Source organism: Triturus cristatus, chromosome 8 (assembly GCF_964204655.1).
Source record: "Triturus cristatus chromosome 8, aTriCri1.1, whole genome shotgun sequence".
Lineage (NCBI taxonomy): Eukaryota > Metazoa > Chordata > Amphibia > Caudata > Salamandridae > Triturus > Triturus cristatus.
In genome coordinates, this window is record NC_140591.1 from 1,279,209,848 (window position 1) to 1,279,234,529 (window position 24,682).

Consider the following 24,682-nt stretch of genomic DNA (forward strand, 5'->3'; position numbering starts at 1 on the left):
AATGCAGCACATATTGAAAGATCAAAAAACAAGGAGAAATTAATAATTTCTCCTCTCCTTGTGTCGCCATTCTAACGCCCGGCAATCCATGGCGTTAGTTTATGGCACTGCCTCAGCCTTGTAAATCTGGGGCGGCGTCAAAAAGCAATGGGTGTTGTGGTCAAAGGCCCACAGCAGTACCCATTGCACGCCCATATGCTGCAGAGGACTGAGGCGGAAAGGGGCATATTTACAAGGTGGTGTTAAGCCACGTTCAGTGGATTAGCGCCACCTTGTAAATATAGGAAATGCCGAGAATGCCACCCGAGCGTCACAAAAAAAAGTGACGCTCCGGTGGCAATAGGGGCTTGTAAATATGCTCCTAGCTTTTAAAAACTCGCTCTATTTTAAACAGCGATGGTAGCAGACTTGCACTTTCACGAATACCAGATCTTATCAGACTAATCCCTGTAGCTCATTCATTGACTATTTCAAAAGGTGAATTTAGTGCAGCAGAATATGGCATTATTGGCTCAAGCTTAAAGGGGGATACTGAAGAAGCTCAGCACAGAGCATAAGGGGCCTAAATGAAAAGTACTTTTCGTGATTCCTTCCTATCATTCAGTCAAATAAAAACAGATTCCTATATGATCAAATCACCCAACCTCTGTACTGATCCATCTTCTCTCATAAATGTACAGTTGGGGAGTTTGCTAGTTTCCATAATAGGTAGTTTAATAGAAAGTTGTTTCTGACAAGAGAACTAAATCATTAGTTAATCCAGATAGGCTATTCTCATTTCTTGCATGCAAATCCTTGTCATGTGCATTTTAACAGAAAAGACACAGCACAGACTTTAATTCGGGAAACAGTAGCTTTCTGACACTGCAGGTCATTGACAAAAGTGTTTTGGGTCCAAAATACATCCATGACATACACTTTGTACCACAGGGAAATCTTCAGTGTGTACATCATAACACATTCTTGCATAATTGCTAGTATGAAGGATGTGGGCAATCTCTACAAGGTCTTGATTGTGCACCCGATTCCTCTAGGGTGGAAAAGAGATTGTAGCAATTCACAACATCAAAAGCAACCTTAAAATCCAAGAAGGCTAGGTAATGATTCCAATTCATTCCCTCCCCCCACTCTGTCGCATTAACTTATTTCAGCCTGACTAATCTTTTCAATTCACACTGTACCAATGACCTCACGTATATATTTTCAGTTTCCTCAAAGGCTCTCTGAGTCAATGAAAGCAAAAATGTGTCTGTATATTTACTTCTAAATTGGCCACCACGCCGCATATCTCCACTTGATTCTGGCACACATTTTCAGTGAGGCTGTCAAGCTATTTTTCAAATAGTTTCAAGCAAAAATTCAGAATAGATTTGCAGCAGTTTTTGCTTTTTATGGATTCATTATGTGGGGGTTGGTCACAAGATCTAGCCACCTCCATACTCCCTCCCAGTGGGACAAATAGGGTCAGTGACTTCGCATTGCCTGAAGGGAATATCTTCTCTGTCTATGATGATGGTTCCTGGAAAGGGGATGTGGGGGTCACAACGCTCTTCTGAGCCAGTGAACTGATGAATAGTTTACTAGAATGTTATATGAAGTCATTTACTCCTGTGTTCTCAAGCAGTGCCTGCATTTTTTTATTCACGAGTACATAAACATATCTGGTAAGGGACAGGCTGCGATTGTTTGCGAGGGTGTAAAACATGTCAACAATTAAATCGTAATACCACACACAACTGGGAATTAAGGAGCAATAGAAATGAGTGAATACATATTTTCAATTAAACCAGCAATCAGAATCCTAAAACACAAAGAAAACCTGATAATGAAGGGTAAATGTAAGTGAACAAAAATAAATCGAAGTTGCTCCATCAATTTTATACAAAATATGAGTTCCCCTGCCCTTTTTCCTTTCTTGCCTACGATTTATTATCGAGACTGAATTAATGCAAGATACAAATTGATGGACAGACATGTTTGTGAGTACAGGAAAGAGGTAAAAGAAAAAGCCAAAGAACAGCCGTGGAGATCAAACAGCAGTTTAAATTTTCAGTTTCATGAATGCAAAATGCAACTGGGTTCTAAAACATTTTCCTTTGCAGTGTTATATTTTTAAGTTATTGAATACAGGATGCACAGATTGATTTGATGCTATCAACATGGCAAAATATCATGATTTTACAACAGGCAGGTGCACTCAAATTCATCCACAGAGGCCATCATTAATGGATAATTTCACAGCCTAGACCATGGGTACTCACAAACTTTCTCTCGGGGGCCAAATTTACAGTGTTGTTTTTGGCCGAGGGCCGCATCGGTGGGGGTGGGGTCAGAGGGGGAGGGGCGAGGCTAAAGCAAAAAAGAATTGTGACCATGAGGTTGAACACAGGTCCCTGCAGCAGATGCCTTCATTCACTGAGCCACCAGACCCGGTATACACACCTCTCTCTCTCTCTCTCCCTCTCCCTCCCTCCCCTCTCCTCTCCCTCCCCCTCCCTCTCTCCCCCGTCTCTCTCTCCCCCGTCTCTCTCTCCCCGTCTCTCTCTCCCCCGTCGCCCTCCCCCCGTCTCCCTCCTCCCCCCGTTGCCCTCCTCCCCCCGTCGCCCTCCTCCCCCCGTCGCCCTCCTCCCCCCGTCGCCCTCCTCCCCCCGTCGCCCTCCTCCCTCCGTCGCCCTCCTCCCTCCGTCGCCCTCCTCCCTCTGTCACCCTCCCTCTGTCGCCCTCCCTGTCTCCCTCCCTCTGTCTCTCTCCCTCCCTGTCACCCTCCGTCTCCCTGTCTCCCTCCCTCTCCCTCCGTCTCCCTCCCTCTTCCTCTGTCTCCCTCCCTCCGTCTCCCTCCCTCCGTCTCCCTACCTCCCTCCGTCTCCCTCCCTCCATCTCCCTCCCTCCGTCTCCCTCCATCTCTCCCTGTCTCTCTCCCTCCCTCCGTCTCCCTCTGTCTCTCTCCCTCTCTCTCCCTCTCCCTCCCTGTCTCCCTCCCTCCGTCGCCCTCCTCCCTCCGTCGCCCTCCCTCTGTCGCCATCCCTGTCTCCCTCTCCCTCCCTCTGTCTCTCTCCCTCCCTGTCACCCTCCGTCTCCCTGTCTCCCTCCCTCTCCCTCCCTCTCCCTCCGTCTCCCTCCCTCTTCCTCCGTCTCCCTCCCTCCGTCTCCCTCCCTCCCTCCGTCTCCCTCCCTCCATCTCCCTCCCTCCGTCTCCCTCCCTCCGTCTCCCTCCCTCCCTCCGTCTCCCTCCCTCCATCTCCCTCCCTCCGTCTCCCTCCATCTCCCTCTGTCTCTCTCCCTATCTCTCCCTCTCCCTCCCTGTCTCCCTCCCTCCGTCTCCCTCCCTGTCTCCCTCCCTCTGTCTCTCTCCCTCCCTCTCCCTCTATTTCTCTCCCTCTGTCTCCCTCCAACTCCCTCCGTCACCCTCTGTCTCCCTCCATCTCCCACCCTCCGTCTCTCTGTCTCCCTCCTTCTGTCTCTGTCTCCCTCCCTCTATCTCTCCCTGTCTCTCTCCCTCCCTCTATCTCTCCCTGTCTCTCTCCCTCCCTCTATCTCTCCCTGTCTCTCTCCCTTCCTCCGTTTCCCTCCCCCTGTCTCCCTCCCTCTCCCTCTATCTCTCCCTGTCTCTCTCCCTCCCTCCGTCTCCCGCCCTCTCTCTCCCTCCCTCTCCCTCTGTCTCCCTCCCTCTCCCTCTGCCTCCCTCCCTCTCCCTCTTTCTCTCTCCCTCTCTCTCCCTCTGTCTCCCTCCCTCTGTCTCCCTCCCTCTCCCTCCCTCTGTCTCCCTCCCTCTCCCTCCGTCTCCCTCCCTCCCTCTGTCTCCCACCCTCTCCCTCCCTCCCAGTCTCCCTCCGTCTCCCTCCCTCCCCCTCCGTCTCCCTCCCTCCCTCTCCCTCCCCCTCCGTCTCCCTCCCTCCCTCTTCCTCCCTCCCTCCGTCTCCCTCCCTCCGTCTCTCTCTCTGTCTCCCTCCCTACGTCTCTCTCTGTCTCCCTCCCTCTCCCTCCGTCTCCCTCCCTCTCTCTGTCCCCCTCTGTCTCCCTCCCTCCGTCTCCCTCTCTCCCTCCGTCTCCCTCCCTCCGTCACCCTCCATCTCCCTCCACCTCCCTCTGTCTCTCTCCCTCCCTCTCCCTCTGTCTCTCTCCCTCTGTCTCCCTCCCTCTGTCTCCATCTCCCTCTGTCTCCCTCCGTCTCCCTCCCTCCATCTCCCTCCCTCCGTCTCCCTCCCTCCGTCTCCCTCCCTCCCTCCGTCTCCCTCCCTCCATCTCCCTCCCTCCGTCTCCCTCCATCTCCCTCTGTCTCTCTCCCTATCTCTCCCTCTCCCTCCCTGTCTCCCTCCCTCCGTCTCCCTCCCTGTCTCCCTCCCTCTGTCTCTCTCCCTCCCTCTCCCTCTATCTCTCTCCCTCTGTCTCCCTCCAACTCCCTCCGTCACCCTCTGTCTCCCTCCATCTCCCTCCCTCCGTCTCTCTGTCTCCCTCCTTCTGTCTCTGTCTCCCTCCCTCTATCTCTCCCTGTCTCTCTCCCTCCCTCTATCTCTCCCTGTCTCTCTCCCTCCCTCTATCTCTCCCTGTCTCTCTCCCTTCCTCTGTTTCCCTCCCTCTGTCTCCCTCCCTCTCCCTCTATCTCTCCCTGTCTCTCTCCCTCCCTCCGTCTCCCGCCCTCTCTCTCCCTCCCTCTCCCTCTGTCTCCCTCCCTCTCCTTCTGCCTCCCTCCCTCTCCCTCTTTCTCTCTCCCTCTCTCTCCCTCTGTCTCCCTCCCTCTGTCTCCCTCCCTCTCCCTCCCTCTGTCTCCCTCCCTCTCCCTCCGTCTCCCTCCCTCCCTCTGTCTCCCACCCTCTCCCTCCCTCCCAGTCTCCCTCCGTCTCCCTCCCTCCCCCTCCGTCTCCCTCCCTCCCTCTCCCTCCCCCTCCGTCTCCCTCCCTCCCTCTTCCTCCCTCCCTCCGTCTCCCTCCCTCCGTCTCTCTCTCTGTCTCCCTCCCTACGTCTCTCTCTGTCTCCCTCCCTCTCCCTCCGTCTCCCTCCCTCTCTCTGTCCCCCTCTGTCTCCCTCCCTCCGTCTCCCTCTCTCCCTCCGTCTCCCTCCCTCCGTCACCCTCCATCTCCCTCCACCTCCCTCTGTCTCTCTCCCTCCCTCTCCCTCTGTCTCTCTCCCTCTGTCTCCCTCCCTCTGTCTCCATCTCCCTCTGTCTCCCTCCATCTCCCTCCCTCCGTCTCCCTCCCTCTGTCTCCCTCCCTCTGTCTCTCTGTCTCCCTCCCTGTCTCTCTCCCTGTCTCTCCCTCTGTCTCCCTCTCCCTCCGTCTCCCTCCCTCCGTCTCCCTCCCTCTGTCTCCCTCTCCCTCTCTCTGTCTCCCTTCCTCTCCCTCCCTCTGACTCCCTCCCTCTCTCACTGTCTCCCTCCCTCTGTCTCCCCCAGACTGTGCCTCTCTGTCTCCCTCTCTCTGTCACCCTCTGTCAACCTCTGTTTCCCTCCCTCTCCCTCTGTCTCCCCCTCCCTCCCTCACCCTCTGTCATCTCACCCCGTGTGTGTGTTAGCCCTCAGCCCGGGCTGAGACAGCTTCCCAGCGCGCACACACAGCCGCACCCGAGTACTTCACAGGTCTTTAAAAGACCATTTACTTGTTAATAATCTTTGTTGTATTTCACCTCTTGGGCCCCTGCATCGCCACTTTGACAATCTCTGGAATCCCCCGGCCCCCACAGAGCAGAGTCTCAGAGTCCGCACCTGGCAGTGTTTGCTAACACTATTTAATTTTTTTTTTTTAAAACACGTAGGATGTCTGCAAGGTCCGGGGGCCGCCTAGGAAGGCTTGCCGGGCCGCTGTCGGCCCGCGGGCCGTACTACGAGTAACCGTGGCCTAGACCTTTTGACCAACGAACTGCACTTTGGCCCCATTTTGAACTCTCAACATTGCATATTTCACTTTCAACGGACCATTAAAGTATGATGTAGCACATGCACTATTTTGGTGATTTCACATTCTAATTCATTACCTTTAAACATCAGGCTAGCAGTGTTGAAACAGACGCGTCTTTTAAGTTTGCATAATGGACTTTGAGGACGCTCAGGGCATGCCTGCATGTGTAACAAGCATTGGCAAAGTTAATAGGTCTGGTGTCCTCTGCTAGCTTTTGGCAATTCTTGTTTTGTTGTGCGGCTTTTGCACAACTTTATTGCTTGGGAAGCTACAAGGCATTTGTTAATCCAAATAAAAAAGAATCAGCAAAGACAAAAATGTTTTTGGTCTCAAAAGCACACATTACCATTGTACACCCTGGTATTAAAGGGAAGTAATTAGTGTGTGGATGTGCTCCTTGTGAAAGGGCAGCATGCAATAACTCATAGTGAAGTCAGCCAATGGCTGAAGTGGAGTGATGTGCTGGAGAAAGATGTGAATGACACAAACACAGACACATTGATGAAGTGTGGCTGTAAATTCCTATTAGTAACTATGTCACACACATATTTTAGTGAAATACAAAGGTGTTGGCTAACACTGACCTAAAAAAGGTAATCTTTATGCCATTGGCTACCAGCTTCCCACCTTTGAGAAAGAAAGGACAAAAGAAAGCAGGAAAGAAGGAAGGATAGTAGGGAAGTAGGAAAGAAAGAAGGGAAGAAAGAATAAAAGTTAGAAAGTAGGGAAGAAAGAAGGAAAAAATGGAGGCAAGAAGGAAGAAAGAAAAAGTAGAAAGAAGGCAAGAAAGAATGAACGAAAGAACAGAAAGTGAGAAAGAAGGCACGGAAGCAAGAAGGAAAGAAAGAAGGAATGAAATAAGTAAAGCAAGATAGAGAGAAAGAAAGAAAGAGAGAGAGAAAATAGAAGGAAAGAAAGAAAGAAAGAGAGAAAGAAAAAGAGAGAAAAAAGAAACAGAAGTAAAGAGAGAAAAGAAATCACGCAAGAAGGAAAGAAAGAAATAAGGCGAGAGCAGAATGGAACGAAGGGAAGAAAGATAGAAAGATGGAATGCAAGAAAGAAGGGAAGAAGGAATGAAAGCAAGAAAGAAGTAAAGAAGGAGTGAAAGCAATTAAGAGGGAAAGAATGAATGAAAGCAAAATAGAAAGAATGAAAGAACAAAAGAACAAAAGAAGCAACAAACAAATGAAAGCAGGAAAGAAGGACAGAAGGAAGTCAATAGAGTAAGTAACCAAGAATGAAGGAAAGAAGGAATGAATATATGAAAGAAAATGGAAAACAAGAAAGAAGAAAATTCAGAATGAAAGAAAAAAGAAACACGAGAAAGAAGAAAGAATGAATGTGAAAGCGAGAAAGAATGAATGAAAGATGAAAGAAAGAAAGAAGGAATGTAAGAATGAAAGAAAAAAGGAAAGCAAGAAAGAAGAAAAGAAAAATGGAAAGAATAAAAGTAAAAAGGAAAGCAAGAAAGAAGGAAAAAAGGCATGAAAGAAAAAAGGAAGGTTAAATGGAAAATGAAAGAAAAACGAAAGAAGAAATTAAATAATGAAAGAAAGGAAAGAAAAAAGGAATGCAAGAACAAAGGAAAGAAAGAGAAGGAAAGCGGAAAGAAAGAATAAAGGAAGGAAAGAAACAAAGAACGAAGGAAGGAAAGAATGAAGTAAGAAAAGAAGGAAGAAAATATAGTGTTACAAGTACTGCAAATTACATGATAAAGGCTGGTTCTTTGTGGGGAAAGTTTATTAAAGAATACTCGGTGAATTTGAGTTGAGAAAAATCATTTTCTGAAGAACTGACGGCTTACTATTGAAGCTTTTGACACCATAATGCAGAATAGTTTCAAATGGACACAATCTGTTGTGGAATCCCTTTTGGAGTGTCATTTGTTTATCTGAGAAAGTTAGGTAAACAACAGAATTTCTCAAAAGGAATTTACAACAGCATTGGCAGGAGACAGGAATTGATAAAGTGTGGCATGTGACCATGTGACATGTGCTCACAACTGGTATAAAGTATCCTGCTGTCACATCAGACTCTAAACACAAAGGTGCCTTCAAAGTAATAAATAAAAAAGCATTGACACAGAAGGAAACTAGCTTGTGTGTGAAGATGCTCCTTGTGAAAAAGCAAAATGCAGTCACTCAAGGTGAAGTTATTCAGTGGGTTGACCTCCTGCTGTATGCTGTAGTGGATGGAATACAATGTGAAGGACACATCTACAAGGAATCCAACAAATGCACAGAATCTACAGAGAGCGCCACCCCATTCATAGAACACCTGCACTTCAAGCTGCAAACCTCAGAAAACTTCACCTGGAATGGAAGTCTTGCCTACCGACCACCTGGACCACGAGCGACCTTTACCAACCTCATCACCCATTTTGTTGCTCCGCTCACCATCATCTACAGAGCCTATATTCTCCTCGGTGACCTCAAATTTCACATGGAAGACAGAAACAATGCCTGCTCAACAGCACTCCTCAAAAACTTTATCAACATTGGACTCACCCAGTTCATCCCAGAAGCAACACACATAGCAGGACAGACACTGGACCCCATCTTCCCTACAAGCGACAGCATCAAATACAACTCCACCACACCGTTCATACGGACAGACCACTGGATCATCCACTTTGAAATCAACACATCGCAAGTCAACACCCCTACCAGGATCAGCTTTCCAAGATGCCGATGGGGCAAATTCACAGAAACAGACTGGCTCAGAGCCCTCAGCACAGATCAACCTAGCCCCACAGACAACCTCAACAAGGACATCAACAACTTCAACAACTAGAACAAGAACTGCGCAGGCTCCCTCACACTCATCAAACCCAAGAAGCATAGTAGATCATACAAGAAGGCCAACTTGTACACAGAATACCTCCAAGACACCAAACGACACTGTAAACATCTAGAAAGGAAATTGAGAGCCAGCCACGACACCACCGTCAGAACTACCTACAAGGCTGCAATCAGATGCTATCACCAGCAAATAAGAGACACCAAGAGAAAAGCACTAGTGGACAGCATCCAACAGCTGCAAGGAGATCTTCTCAATTGTTAAGGATTTCACTTCGCTCTCAGTTACTGTCACCAACATTGCTGCATCTCAGCAATTCCGAGACAACCTATCCAATTTCTTTTACAGCAAAATCGCAAATAACTATAGCAATTTCACACACCAACCCAACCCCAGAGAACTCGATGCTAACCTAGCCACCACCAACCATGACGGCCACCTGACCGAATGGCCAACCCTCACTAGAAGGTGGCACAGTGGCAATCATGCGGACCATCCACTCAGAGACTCCAATGGACCCATGCCCCCACCACATCTACAACCTGGGAACATCATCATTCAGCACCATCCTGACCCACATCATCCGCACCTCCATTACATATGCCACTTTCCTGGATGAATGTAAACTTGTAGAAACAATGCCCTCCTCCAGATGCCCACAACTGACCTGAATCAACTGAGCAACTTCTGACCCATCTCGCTGCTTCCCTATCCAGCTGAAGTGATTGAAAAGGCCATCAACAAGCAACTCACAGCTCACTTCTAACTTCACCATCTTCTAGACAACACTCAATCAGGATTCCGAAAGAACCACAGACAGACATTAAAAGGACAAACAGTGGCCCTCATCCAACTTAACCTCTCTGCGGCCTTTAACACTGTCTCCCATAACACCCTCATCAGAAGACTCCACAAGATTGGCATACAATCATTCACTCTCAAATTGATCAGTTCCTTCCTCACTGGAAGAATCCAAAAGGTTAGGCTGCCACCCTTCATATCAGAAACCAAGAAATGTATATGCGTAGTCTCACAGGGATCCTCCCTCAGCCCAACGCTTTTCAATATATAAATGACACCACTAGCCAACATCATCCAATCACTAGACATCACAGTCATCTCCTATGTCGATGACACCCAATTCATCCTCTCCCTGATGGACAAAACAACCACTGCCAAAACCAACGTCACCAACTGCATGACTATGGTAGCAGACTGGATGTTAACCAACTGCTTGCAGCTCAAGTTCGAAAAGACAGAAGTACTGGTCTTCAGCAACAGGACCTCCCCATGGGACTCCACCTGGTGGCCACAAGAGCTAGGACTAACACCCACACAGACCACGCAAGAAATCTAGGGATCATCATAGACAACAAGCTCAACATGACAGCTCAAGTAAATGCAGTGTGCACTTCCTGCTTCCATATCCTAAGCATGCTGCAAAACCTCTTCAAATGGTTGCCTCAAAATACCAGACGGACCATAACGCAAGCACTCATCACCAGCAAGCTGAACTACAGCAACATTCTCTATGCCAGAATCTCCAAACAACTCCTACACAAACTCCAGACCATCCAGAACACCACTGCAAGGCTCATTCTCGACCTCCCACACCGCTTCCACATCACACCACACCGCAGAAAGCTTCACATGCTACCCTTTCACAAGCACAGCTAATTGAACCTTCTCACATGCACACAAAGACCTACACAAAACAGGACCAGAATACCTGAACAGCCACAAACACTTTCACCAACCCACCAGACATCTACGTTCTGCCTCACTGTCACTCGCACACATTTCCCACATCCACAAAAGCAAAACTAGAGATTGCTCATTCTCCTACATTGCACTCAAGACATAGAATGACCTCCCTCAACACATCAGAGGTTCCTCCTCACTTCTTGAGTCCTGCAAGAAGCTGAAGACCTGGCTCTCTGTATAAGCACATTAGGGATCACAAACCTACACACCTACCCAAGAGCCTGGAAACCCTCTTGGGGGATTAATGCGCTGTAAAAATCAATATAACATAACACACCAACAGACCAATGGATGAAAAAGATGGGTGAATGCTTCTTTAAATAAGTATATTGTACATATTTGTTTCCAATCAAATGGTCTTGGCTAACACCAGACCTAAAAATCCGGAATTAATAAAAATAATTATTTTCTGAAAGGTGCTATTTAAATCATTCCTTTTATATGACAAATAGAGCATTTCTAAAATGTATGTAATTATTAATTAATATCATCTACTTTCAAAGAAAACTGATGAAATCAGAATGTTGGTGAGGATTTGGCATTGTGTGCTGGATAGAAGATGGTGGTCAATCTATCCTAAACTACTAAATAAACTACCAGATTCAAACATCTTAGCAGTATCTCTTGACGTCAGAGCTCCAACTGGAAGAGGCATTATACCTTGCACAATATGCAGTGTGAACAAGAATTGGCATAGCCTTTAGGTTGTGCTATTTTTATAGTGAACATTTGCATTCCCTAGAAAACAACAATTAGTACTTCCCTGATAGAGGTTTCGGTATCTCATTTTTTTTAAAACAGATTTTATGGAGGTTTTCAAGTAGCAGCTGGGTGTACAGATACATCTCTTGCATATCAGTAGCAATAGGAACCTACGATAAGCAGAGCAACACCGCCCATTTACAGTAACTTACCTTAACTTCCCTTCCCCCCTCCTCTGTGAGTCAGTGCATCACTTTCTATGCAGCATTAGGTCTGTTACTAATAAGTGTATGTGCATCTTCGAGTTCTGGGTCCGGGGGGGCGCTTGCCTTCGTGCCCAGGGTCGACCCCGGTCTAGTTTCATGAAGGGTCAGGGACTGGGTGGGGCTCTGAGTCTAATTACTCAGGGTGTTCCGTGGGTCTCCTGGGAGAGGTCACCGGGGTGTCCGGCTCCGGGTTAGTCAGGCAGACCACCAAAGCTTCTCAAGCTGGGGTGCCTTCTATTTTGACCATACCCCACTGCTCGTCTCATAGGAAGATTCTCCCTTCGCACTCTGCCCATTTGATCAGCTCTTTTCTCCACACCGCCAGTCGTGGGCCCCTGGTCAGCTTCCAAGTTTGGGTTATCTCGCATTTGGGGAGGATGTCTGGAACCTCCCTGTGATCTTAGTCTGGGCCGGGTGGGGGAACCAGCCCAGTAGGCAATGTCGAGGGTTGCTTTGAACCTCCCTCCCAATGCACTCCTCGGTCGTTTATATGACTCCCTCCCAAAAGGCATGGATTGTGGGATATTCCCAGAACATATGGAGTATGGGAGCCCCTGCTTCCCCAAATCTGGGACAGGCCGCGTCCCGGACTCCGGAAATACCAGCCTATCCATTTAGGTGTCAGATATGCTGGCTTCAGTACCTCATGCCATAACAAGAGGTTCTTTGGGTGAGACACCAGTCTTTTCTGTAGTAGGCTTTAGCACATTTGCTTTGACAAGAGGTCAGTCGAGTCAGACAAAAATGATTGGCATGCCAGCCTGCAGCATCTTAAAGCATTACTAGCGGGCCCATAGGTTTCCACTCAATCCTTGAATAAAAAATAATTATGAACAGGTGAGATGATATTAAAAGTCTTCTTTTGCTGAAAGCGGAAAGGAGCAACAGTAAAAGTTTAAACTGTGCTATGCATTTTGAACTGGCAGATTACAGAAAGGGTGCAAATTCAACATCTACATTTCCATATTCACTTTCACAGTTCTTATCGATTTTGCTTGTTTTCCAGGGCCTACATAATATCCCAATGCTGGGTTATAATGGTAACTGTAATTATGGAGACACTCTGATTGCATTCCCTCTACGTTTTAGAAGAAGCCACCCTAACACTGATAAGTAGGACCAGACTCTGGTATGGCCAAACTAATTACGCTGCTTCCATAAGGAGCAGCTCTTAACTGTTTCTTTGAGTTTACCTGTACACAATGGCCCACATTAGAATAAATACCTGCATCCCACCCAATGTAACCTGTGAAGCGCTGTCAACATTGTAACACTGTAAGTGTTAATTGAAAGACTTTAGGGTCCACCATTCTTGTAAGAAGAGGTTGTCGATGAAAAACATGAAACAAGTCAAACGTTTGTGTGCACCTATTAGAAAGTGAGTTTCTGGTTGGCAGTGTTATTTACCCTATCCAAGCAGGAACCACAATCCTAGGTCAGATACGCACCAAAAATTAACCTCTGCTCACCCTCTGGTAGCTTAGCATAGAGCAGGCAGGCAGGCTTAACTTAAGACATAATATTTAAAGTTTTTGTGCAAAACTTCAAACAGTAACACTGTGAAAACACCACAAAAACATAGATTATGATTTTATAAATAAAACAAGACCAACAATGACAAAAATCTAATAAGTAGAAGTCAAGAAATGAATTTTTAAATATTAAAAGGTGAAAAATAGTGCTTAGAAGCAGTAACCACCTATGGGGTTATCTTGTCGCACTGGACCCGGCAAAGTGAAGAGTTTCTTTGACGCTGGTTACAACAGCTAGATGTGGGATGCAGTTGAGCAATGCGTCGGTGTCGAGCCCGTAGTCGAGGTGAGGCATCGATTTTCTCCATGTAACGATGACGATAAGATAATTCCAAAGATGAAGCACTGTTTCCAAGCTGTGTTAGATCTAAAATTGATGCGCTTGGTTTCCCCACGCAGTCATGGGGATGCGTTGATTGTCTCTCTGCAGTGGAGGCGATGCGGTGGTTCCGATGTATCGGTTCTGATGGTGATGTGCTGGTTGCAAGTGTGATGAGCCTGTTCTGTTCCCACAACAGCAGCGATGCACTGATTCGGCTCACGCAGCAGATGATGCATTGTTTCCACTGAAGCCAGCACCTGAATCCACTTCCAATTGACATGGCACAGGAGGAAGGGGTAACACTTTGATATCCCTGAGTCTTAAAACAGGAGGCAAGCCAGAATGCCCTTGGAGATCATTCTGGGTTCAAGTAAGATAGTCATGTCTTCCTTAGCAGGGCAGAGGGTAGAAGGCAGCAGGGCAGCACAGCAGAAAAACAGTTCTTCCAGAGCAGCGGTCCAGCAGAGTGGCAGTCCTTGTAGCAGCACTGCAATACTGCCCCCTGTTAGAGTTCTTCATAGGTCTAATAGTGTCTGATTTGGTGGGGTCAAAGACCCAGTACTTATACCCAGTTGTACCTTTAAAGTGGAGGTGACCTCAAAGAGGGGCTTTGAAGTGCACAGAGGTCCTCCCTCCAAGATCTGGCTCCAGAGGCCCTTTCTGTGGGGACAGGATACAGTCTACTCAGGTGTAAGTGTCAGCATCTCACTCCCATTCTGCCCAGGATGACCCATCAGTATGTGGATGGCAACTTAGTCATACCTAAGCTCCCTTTCTGTGTGGCTTTCTAGAGGGAATGCACAAAGCCCAGCTAACACACACCTCATACATTTATTAGAGAGAGACTGCAGGCACATAGGGCTAAGAGAAGAAAACTGCCATCTTTCTAAACTGGGGTTTTAACCCAGATCTCTTGACTGAGGGTGAATGTTTTGATTTGTTCTGTCCATCAATTGTGTGTCTTTTACTTTCTCGCCCTAAGTGTGCCGGGTATGCCCAGACGTGGGTCCCGGGCTCACTGTGCCACTGGATTCAAGCTATCCTGGCTGATGAGGGGTGAAACCCCGAAACCGGTGCTAGGATGCTTGTTCCCGGTCCAGGGAAGATCTGGCTTAGCAATTCGGGCTGGACTGTTCCCATGAGGCAAAGGGTCAAGACTGATTTGCAAATGGCCAGGTCTAAACTGGGGTGGCATGGTGAGCAAAAGAGTGATGGATTTAACCCAGATCTCTTGACTGGGGGTGAATGTTTTGATTTGTTCTGCATTCTGTCCATCAATTGTGTGTCTTTTATCTTTCTACATGTGGCATTGTTAAAAGGGTACTGATAAATTCATCTTTACCAGTAAAGAGGATTCATCATTACCATTCCAGTGATATGAAACATGAGAGATCTACTCCTTCTCAATCAGGAATTGCAGCTTATAAGTGTAATAAGGAATTCCCAATGCTAACCTATGAGAGGGGTAGGCCTCACAGTAGTAAAAAACTAATTTGGGTGCTTTCACTTCCAGGATATGCAAAACTTAAAAGTATATGTACTACTTTTTTTTATTAAACAGCACCCTGCCCTATGGGCTACCTGGGGCTTTCCTTAGGGGTAACATGTATGCAATAAAAAGTGAGTGTAAGGCTAGCCAAGGGGTTTTAAACGCCAAGTCAACATGGCAGTGTAAACTGCACACACAGGCTCTTCAATGGCAGGCCTGAGGCATGTTTAAAGGGCTACTTAAGTGGCTGGCACAACCAGTGCTGCAGGCCCACTAGCAGTATTTAATTTATAGGCTCTGGGCACATTTAGTGCTTTATACTAGGGACTTATGAGTAAATTAAATATGCCAATTGGGTATAAGCCAATGTTACCATGTTAAGAGGAGAGAGCACATGCACTTTAGCACTGGATAGCAGTGGTAAAGTGCTCAGAATCCTAAAGTCAATGAAAATGAGGTCAGAAAAAGAGGCGAAGGAAGGCAAAGAGTTTGGGGTGACCCTTCAGAGAGGGCCATTTTCCAACAAAATCATAAACACTTAGGGCCTCATTACAACGTTGACGGTCCTCTTGAGGTGCCACCACTATGCCATCTGCTGGAGGACCGCCAAAGCCATGGTGCACCTCTCAAACAGATTACAAGTGTAATCCAGGTTGGGCCGGCGGTGATGTGGCAGTCTCATGGCGGTAAGCTGTTTGGCTCATAGGAAGGCCTAACATGCAGCCCACCACGTGACAGCACCTGCAGCACATTCCTGCCCGGATCTGGCAGGTTGCTTCTCTACCAACCTTTTCATGGCGGGCTCACCGCCTTGAAAAGGGCAGTAAAAAGGCAACTCAGAATATGCTTGGCTGTACCAATAGCAGCACCGCCAGCATATTCAGGGCCAGCGAATCCTTGATACCGGCGGAGCTGGGGGTCTCATGGCAGCCCGAATGCCACACTTTGAATACTGCGGACGGACCCGCAGTGTGGCGGCGGTCGTACTGCCACCAAGAGTATGGACATCCTTGTAATCATGCCCTTAATAAAAGTTTATGACCTAAAAAATGTGTAAGACAGCAGCCAACACTGCATATGGGTACAGGAAGACAGGAATCTGATGGTACACTAAGCAAGAAGTTTGTAAGCAAGGCATAGAAAGAAAGAGAGAGAGAGAGTGACTGAGCAGAAATAGTGAGAGCTTGAGAGAGAGAGAGGGACACTGTGACAAGGGTAGGAAAAGAGGCATGTGTAGAAATCCTTGTGGAGACACCGGGCATTAACTCAGAGATTGTCCGAGCCAATGTATGTGCTGCAGATGGCACTTTCAGTAAAAAAAAAAAAATCATGGACCCATTCTGTATCTGTCTTCCATGCTGGAGAGATCATTTTAAGTGACCTGGTTTTAAACTCCATCAAATCATTGATGTCTATTGCAAATGTTGCTGTACCAAGAATGGTTTCCTCAACTGTGTTTCATAACAAATAGTGAATTTGCCAGTTCAAGTTAAGCTAATAACTTTCTGCATCACTCATACTGAAATGAGTAACTTTACGAGTTGTTCAATTACTCTTATGATTTTCATAAAGTTACTTTTTGGGATTCGCAAAAATCCCATTGCTTACTCACAATGTGCAATAAATCTCCAGGTAAGTCCATTCTGCTAAAGACTCAGTTAGCTGTGAACAAGTAAATATTTGAGTGCGAGCTTGTAATGTAATATTGGCTATCATCCATGAAAAATCCACAGTACTTTGCAAAACACACATAGCCACTATTATTGAGTACAGAAAAGCAAGATATTTTAAGCTTAAGCAAATGGCACATGGATCTCCTACATGGACTGAATGGTCACAATATAGAGAGAAACAATGTAATTATTATTAAAGGAGATCTGTCTTTATATAGGTGATTTCATTCTGCTTTTTCTTGAGGGGTCTTTGGGTGACCTACAGATCCTTGGTATGGTCGGTGCTCCCAGTTCACTGGAAACTCATATGAGAGAACAACATTATTTTAGCTTTAGTTATTCAACCCGGGACCGCTGCTGCAGTACATGTGGGCCATAAGTCATTTGGCTACATTACCCAACATTTCTACTACAGTTTGAAATCCATCATTCAAGGGAGATCTGGGACTTCTTCCTTGCTTGTGTTCCATACTGTAGATACATATTTCTATTGTGCTGGATAAAATTATTGGTATGATGCATGGGGACAACTTTATGATGGCAGTTCTAATGTGTTGCACCTTCTAAATTAAATGTTAGGGGAAAATAATAAATGGTGCCAATGACCAAATTGCTATGGCATTTATCCAAAGAGTAACTTTGGAAAAAGCACAAAAATGACATAAGATTTTAAAATAATATTTATATCTTTTAATTCCAGTTACAACAATGTGAAATGTATATTCATGTACCAAAATAAGGTAATTACAGGTTCAAGAACTCAGATTATGTCAAATTCAGTTTAAAAAAAAAAGCAAAAAAATCTAGGATTTTAGAAAAAGTATTTGGTTCCTACATGCTGTTTCAAACCAATAGCATATTTTAAACATTCTACAAAGCTGCACTTGTTATATTAAAAAATGAAGTTACAAATTTGACATTACCTCTCTAATTCTGAATAGTAACATTTGATTAGGGAAAATAATACCACTGCTTTACTACAACTGATCCACTATAGAAAAAGTATACAAAAATGGAACTAAAGAAATAATTATAATACCAATGATTAGCATATATGGTACAATCAAAAAACGGAGGGAGGTAGAGGTTAAGTTTAAGTTCACCCTCCTTACTGAATAAAGTTCCACAACATTCCGAATACTGAAATAAGAAACCTAACCATAGGGGGAACAGAGATTCCACTGAAAATGTATAAAAACCCTCTTTCCAGAAAGAAAAATTAATTTCTAGAGGCCCCTCACCCACCAGGGTTACCCCTAGGTGGCATGCTTCATCATAGGAGTAATCTCAATCCGCTGCGGATTGAGGTGTGCTGCGACTTGCAGACTACGTAGGAGCACTTAGTTAGTGAATTTATGTGTGATGCAGTGATGTGGAGTGGAAGAAAATAATTAAAAATACCTAGCCAGTGAGCTAATGTTTTATTACTGCTCCTAGTTGGTATGTTTTTAAAATCAGGGGTTAATACCAGGGAGAGACCTAACTATAATGAGTATGGTTTCCCTAGTATTGGGTCAACATGTTTTGAGCTGTCCCCTTCAAGCTCTTCTTCAGGACCACACGGGGACCAGCCTTGTGCGTACCACTCCTAATTTATCTTGTGATGTGGATATAGTGAGGTGCACACCTAATTTGTATACACACAATACATACGGTTATTCATTGATACGCCGTATTTCTGTTTAGGCAGAATTCTGCCTCATGGTCAGTAGGGGTAGATGGGCTTGTAGTCACACCTTCATAAAAGCTCTCCTCTCGGTATATCACCTATTGCCTTCCCCATGTGGTCCTGAAGAAGAGCTTGTAGGGGACAGCTCGAAACATGCACGGCTCCACGATGCATTGGTTCTGAGATCAGTGCATGGGATTCAACATGCGGTGATTTAGCAGGTGCTGCATCGGTTTCTTCAGTGGCACACCGGTGTTGCGTCGGAAATGGGTGTGGATGCATTGCACTTCTCTTAGTTGCTTCTCTTTTTCAGCTCCCAATAGCAGGAACAACCTCCAGAGGCCCAACACAGCAACAGGCACCTCTTGGCCGGTCAGTACTTCCAGCAAGAAAGTTCAGTTGAGCTGGTGGTGAAGTCTTTCTACCCCTGAGACTTCAGAACAGGACTTCAAGCAATTGGAGATCTTTTTCAAGCAAGATACACAGCACACAGCAAAGTCTTTGTCCTCTCCCTGGCAGAAACAGCCACTGCAGGCCAATCCCAGACAGCACACAGCAAAGGGGCAGTACTTCTGCTTCAGCTTTCCCAGCTCATATCCTTAGCAGAGGTCCCTCTTGAGTCCAGAAGTATTCTAAAGGTCTGGGGTCTGCGCCCCAATATTTATACAGCATTTTCCTTAGTTCTCTGGTGGCAGAGAGTCCCTGTGCTTAGTCAAAACCAGTTCTGTCCTCTCTGGTCCAGTTTCTCGGCATGTGGTGGAAACAGCATTGTGAAAGGCAGACCTGGCCTATTCAGGTGCAAAGAAATCTCCCCCTACCCTAAATGCAGTCCAGGTCTATTCAGCCCAGACCAGACTCATCCAGGAAAGGCAGGACACACTTCAACCCCCATAGTGGCTGTCTACAGTGAATGCACAGCCCCAGCCCCTGTCACTCCAAAGCTAGACAGTCAATCCACAAACCAGAAGAGGCACACAGGATGGCTAAGCAAGAAAATACCCACTTTCTAAAAGTGGTATTGTCAAACACATAATATAAAAATAATCTTTACTAAAAGGTGCATTTTTATATTCTGAGTTCAGGCATGCTAAACTCCATCGTTCTATCTTGTCCCAATGGGAAGTTATACTTATAAGACGTTATAAATAAATTCCAATTCTATCCTATGGGGCAGATAGCCTTTCAATAGTGAAAAACGAAATACACTGTATTTCACTATCAAGACATGTCACACACATCAGTGCATGTCCAACATTTCACATACACTGTACCCTGACCACGGGTGTACCTTGGGTCTACCTTAGGGGTGACTCACATGTAATAAAAGGGAAGGTTAGGGCCTGGTAAGTGGATGCACTTACCAGGTCGACATGGCAGTAGAAACTGCATGCAGACACTGCAGTGGCAGGTCTGAGACCCCTTTAAAAGTCTGCTTGTGTGGGTGACACAATCAGTGCTGACGGCCCACTAGCAGCAGTTGACTTATAGGCCCTGGGCACAAACAGTGCACTGTACTAGGGACTTAGTAGTAAGTCAAATAAGCCAATTATGGTAACCCCAATCCATAATATCAATTTACACTGAAAGCATATGTACTTTAGCACTGATCAGCAGTGGTAAAGTGCCTAAAGTCCTAAAACCAACAAAAACAGGGTTAAAAACTGGAGGTCCAAAAGCATAAGGTCTGGGGAGAAATCTGCTGGAAAAGCCAGGTCTAAGAAGAGATGTTCCTCAATCACTTGTGAGCTATCTATCCAAGTGTATATTTTATCCAAGTTACCAGAGATCTGTGGTTGTTTTGTCTTGTACCGTGCCCTGCTGCTAGAGGGCTACTCACGGAGTATGGCTCCATACCAGCTTGCATGTGTCATTCCTTTTAGAAGAATGTGTGAGGGAGGTTTTTCTGGAACTACAATCTGTATGGAGGCACTTGAGTTATTTAAGAAACTTGAAATGCCACAAAGGTATAAATAACACATAAACTAGGCTGTATGTCTGCTCCTGTAAAGGTAAGCATCAACTAGACCCACACACAGAGCTGTGTAACCCAAGGTGGATGAGAGTATATAGTGACCAGAGGGCAAACCAGGGATGGAAGTATATAGCTTCTTTCTTAAGCAAGCCCTATTTGTAACCTTTAATGTCTATATAAATTACTTCCCTGTGTACTTGCTTGGATTCCTCTTGTACAGTGGAGAAACAGGCATCATCACCAACTGGTAGCTGTGTAGTGCATGAAAAAGTGACGTAGATGTTTAACCAACGTAACTTGTGGATGGCACCAAAATACTCTCAGATGAACCTATGTATACTTAAACTTATGTTAAGGCATCATTCACAAAACATTTGTGGTTACATGTTCAATTTCCATCAAGAAAAGTCATATCCTATTTCCTAAAGATAGAATCACAGAATGAATACTTGAGGAATTTTCTGTCTCTAATATCCCACTTACAACCATGAAAGATCCACCGGTATATCAGAATTTCTGCAGTCATAAGTTTAAACTTAGGGTTAAGAGCATGACTCCTTCCGTCAGAGGGGCAGAAGGTGGACATCAGAAATGTGGTCAGCAACCGCAAATGAAAACTTTTTGGGACATCTCTTTGTGTTCCAAAATGGTAAAGATTAGAGCCACCACCAAGGTAATAATAAAATGTACTCTTGATTTATTATTAAGGTACATTTCTCTTATGTCTTGCAGGGCCATTGCATAACACATTTTAAAAACACCATGATAAAAGGAAAGTTTAGGCAAAGTAATTGAAACATAAATAGTAGCTTCCTATTCTAATTTTAAAACTGCACAGAGCTTGGTAAGGGCTTCTGTCCACATGTACAGTTTGATGTTCTGTGCAGCACTTTTCATAAACATATTCCTCTCTATAGATCAGTAGGCCTGGCTTTCGGAGGGTAATATTAATTTTGCCACTGGTGCTCTAAATGGAATAAAGGTCTTGTCCAGTACAAAAGAAGCACATGACGACTGGGGCAAAAATACAGGCCACAGAACAATGTACAGTCAATTTAACAAATTATAGAGATTTGCACTAGGCAGATGGGATGCTCTCACAAAAGCAGATGGCATGATAAACTATTTGAATTTAAATGCTCTGAAACTGGTATACGTATATGTACAAAATAGATCATGCCTGACTTGGGATAGATGGCATTAATACATTAAAAAGAAAACACTTCGATAAGGTACAAGTTAACAGTCAATCCGTCTCATTTATGCTTATTGCAGAGTGTATCCCAACTTTCTTAATAGATTAGAGAAAGCATTTCTGAAACTGAGTAGTCCATAGCAAGCAAGTTTCATGAAGGGTGGAGAACAGATCATAAAATCTTAAAATTACCCTTAAAAATCCATAATGAATATCTCACTGAATGTGGAAAGGCCCATGATAGAATCAGATGGAATATCATCTCTTAAGACTTTTGAGACCTTTGATGTGCATGATTTATTTGCAAAAATTGTACAATTAATATACAGGACCCAATGTCTGTGTGATGATAAATGGGATAGCATTTGTTTGATCACTTGAGGAGACGAAACATTGAAAGATGGCTTCTTTTATCTTGATGTTAGACTGGGGGCCAGATATACTATTTTTTCATGCAATGTAGGGCAGCAGCTAAATGTTCTGCATTGTGATACGTTGCACAATAGGTAAGACATAGAGCCAGATCCACGAAGATGGGCCTGCTGCTTCCATCATCCCCTCTTCTCGCCCACCGACAGACACTCTTGCCATGCAACCTCGAACCATGATGCAGAGGTGAGTGTGCACTGTTGAGCATTGGATTGTTCCAGAAGCATACCCTTCCAGTACAAACTCCTGTGCCTACAAAAACACAGAAGAATCCCAGGCATCAGAAATGTGTTGTGCACTGAAGCATACATACATTGCAATTTTTTTTTTTTTTTTTAAAGAAAGAAACACATTTCCCTTATGCGATGCGTACTTTAAGAAGTCATTAGTTTTGATGCACAGCGCAGTCTGGCTATCTATGTAGACTGGTATTTGCATCAAATCCTATGGGTAGCTGATCTGGCCTAATAGTGACCCAGTAGCGCTCCCTTGTTGCAAAGCAGTGCAATGCAGCAGAAAGGGGTTTTTGCACCAGCGCAAAGCTTTAGTACATCTCGCCTATGTATCAGTCCTTCTCAGTGCGAGTGGGGGGCAAGTCACCCCCTTGATGAAATACCACATGCCAAAATGTATTCATTGCATCGTATAGCTACATGACTGTGTTTTTTAATGAGTATCTTTGACGTACACACATTTTGTATGCTATTCTAACGTGCTGAATTATAAAGTGCTAATTTCTTTGAAAAATGTATTAACAATTTAATGGATAAATCTGAACAGAAAAAAACAATTGAATGTGTGCTTTGTGTTGAACCTGTTTAATGGAACATAATTATCTTTCAACTGGCCTTTCCTCATTATTGTGATCTCGTTTGATTATTTAAATAGTGTAATGCATACGTACAAGAAATTGTGTGTGGGGGCTGAGTGTGTGTGTGTGTGTGTGTGTAAAATAATGTTATAAGCAACATTTTGTCATGATAAAATGGCAGGATTGTTACGTTTATTGACCAGTATATATAGTAGAGTGACGATTATGATAAAATTCCCCAACAATAAGGACTTTAAAGAGAGAATTTCTATTTGACACTTTTTGAAACTGTTCATGTTGGTACAGGACATTATTAATTTGTTATGTGTCTTGCTTCTGCATTAGTACACCGCATGTCTCAAATGCACCATATGCATATAACATGTTCAAATGAGAGTTGTCCTGTGTTTGGATCTGCAGAGAGATAGATTTAGCTGCCTTGCAAAGCTTAGACGATACATACACGGAGAAGGTCAAAAGACCAGCTGCTCCCACCCACAGGTTGTTGAAAAAAATAATGCTCTGAATTTATGACTATTTCATTGGTACAGCAGATGTATGCGTCTGCAAAGGCAGGTGTATCTGTATTTTTTATCTTGTTTTGGAAGACCCCAGTGGTTCCTGAGAACAAGAGGATTTCTGGTCAACAAGCTCTTCCCAGACTGGTTCGGTGTGCCCGGTGTGCAGGACTGGCAGCACGCACTACTTGTGCTCGCAGTGGGCCAGGCTTCTGTTCATCGTTGTTCCCCATAACTCACCTAAATATCCATCACTCATTAATTTACAAGCTGATAGACTAGTGGCAGCTGACATGTACAAAGGGTGGTAGGATAAGGGGCACAAAAATAATAATAATAATAAATAAAATGGGCTTACATTCAGGCTTGCAGCATGACGTCCTCCTCCCTTGGGTGTTTTCTCCTGAACCAGGAAACTGCACTACCCAATCCTGGTGCTGCTCTCACAGCATGAGAGCAGCACCAGGATTGGAGGGAGCAGCCTCACTCAGTGCTCTCAAGAGCCCTGGAGGCCTGCGCTCTCTGTACCCGAGCTGTTTAAGACCGATACGTTTAGAGAAGTTTAAAATGCGCATGTTTAGTTGGCCGGCTGTCTAGCGATGTCCAGTCAGACATTTACATTTTAAAGTGCGCAGCTTCCTGTTGCTGGCACTATGCAGCAATAACCCTGCCCCGTCCTGACACTTAGGTCGGGACGGGTTGCTGAAAAATAAAATGGTAATAAATAAACTTTATTGCTATTTTATTTTCCAGCTATCGGGCTTGTGGGGCGACACCCCTTAGCTCAAATGGAGGAGACACAAAATCACCACTTAATAAAGAAATGTGTTTATAAAAAGCCAGGTCTATTTCCTCTGCACATCTCATTATATATATATAAAGTGTAGTTTCCATTGAGGGCGGGGTCTAGGCCCTATTTTAGATAATAAATGTCAGATGAACTGAATTGTGTTTGTAAGAAATGTAAAGCTGTGTTCTGTTATAAAATGTTTGCTTGTTATAAACTGTTTATATAATTGCATCTATAACTTACTTGATGATATAGGACAGTGCTTAGTTTGTAAAAGAAATATGTGCCAGGGCTCGCGTCAGGAGGCCTCTGCAGCTTGCACCACACATTGACCCTGCCTTGCTGCCAGTGACAGTAACAACACAACTACCAACCATCACACTCATACAAGTGTGACAATTCGGCCTATTTCAGGCCCCCAAGGCTATAAGAATGGTTTTGGTGGCAGGCAATAGTCATTTTTGATGTGTATTGAATTAATAATTAACTGTTGTTGTGGTCATCTCTAAATTAGTCAGACAACACCTCTTGCGGCAGACTGTCACAAGCGCCGGTGTTGACAATTAAGTGTCAGAATCGAGCATTGGAAACCAGTGGCTCAAATTAAGCACTGATATAGGAGTGTGTGAAATTTGTATAATTTTCTTTTGTGTAATTACCCAAATTTCTGGAAGAGTTGCCTGAAATTATGCACAATGCAAAACCGGTATTTGAAACTATATTTTAGTAGAAGAGGCATCCTTGCATCCATATTAGTTGTGAGAGTGCATTTTGTGCTTAAAAAAGTGCAAAAGGCAATATTGGCGCAAACAACAGCTGCTCGCATTCCGGTCATTTACGCTGTTTACTTGTTTCCATGC

General features: G+C 45.0%; 1 protein-coding gene across 11 annotated transcripts in view; it reads left to right on the forward strand.

Annotated features, from left to right (window-relative positions):
* The window catches only part of POU1F1 (POU class 1 homeobox 1), a 126,736-nt gene that overhangs the window by 34,642 nt on the left and 67,412 nt on the right, over positions 1 to 24,682 (forward strand). Inside the window, exon 2 of one of the 11 annotated variants that reach the window (XM_085623015.1) lies at positions 21,781 to 21,889. The exons of the other annotated variants lie outside the window; for them this stretch is intronic. The gene's annotated coding sequence lies outside the window, so the exon portion shown is untranslated. The remainder of the gene's footprint in view (positions 1 to 21,780; positions 21,890 to 24,682) is intronic. 11 annotated transcript variants of the gene reach the window in all.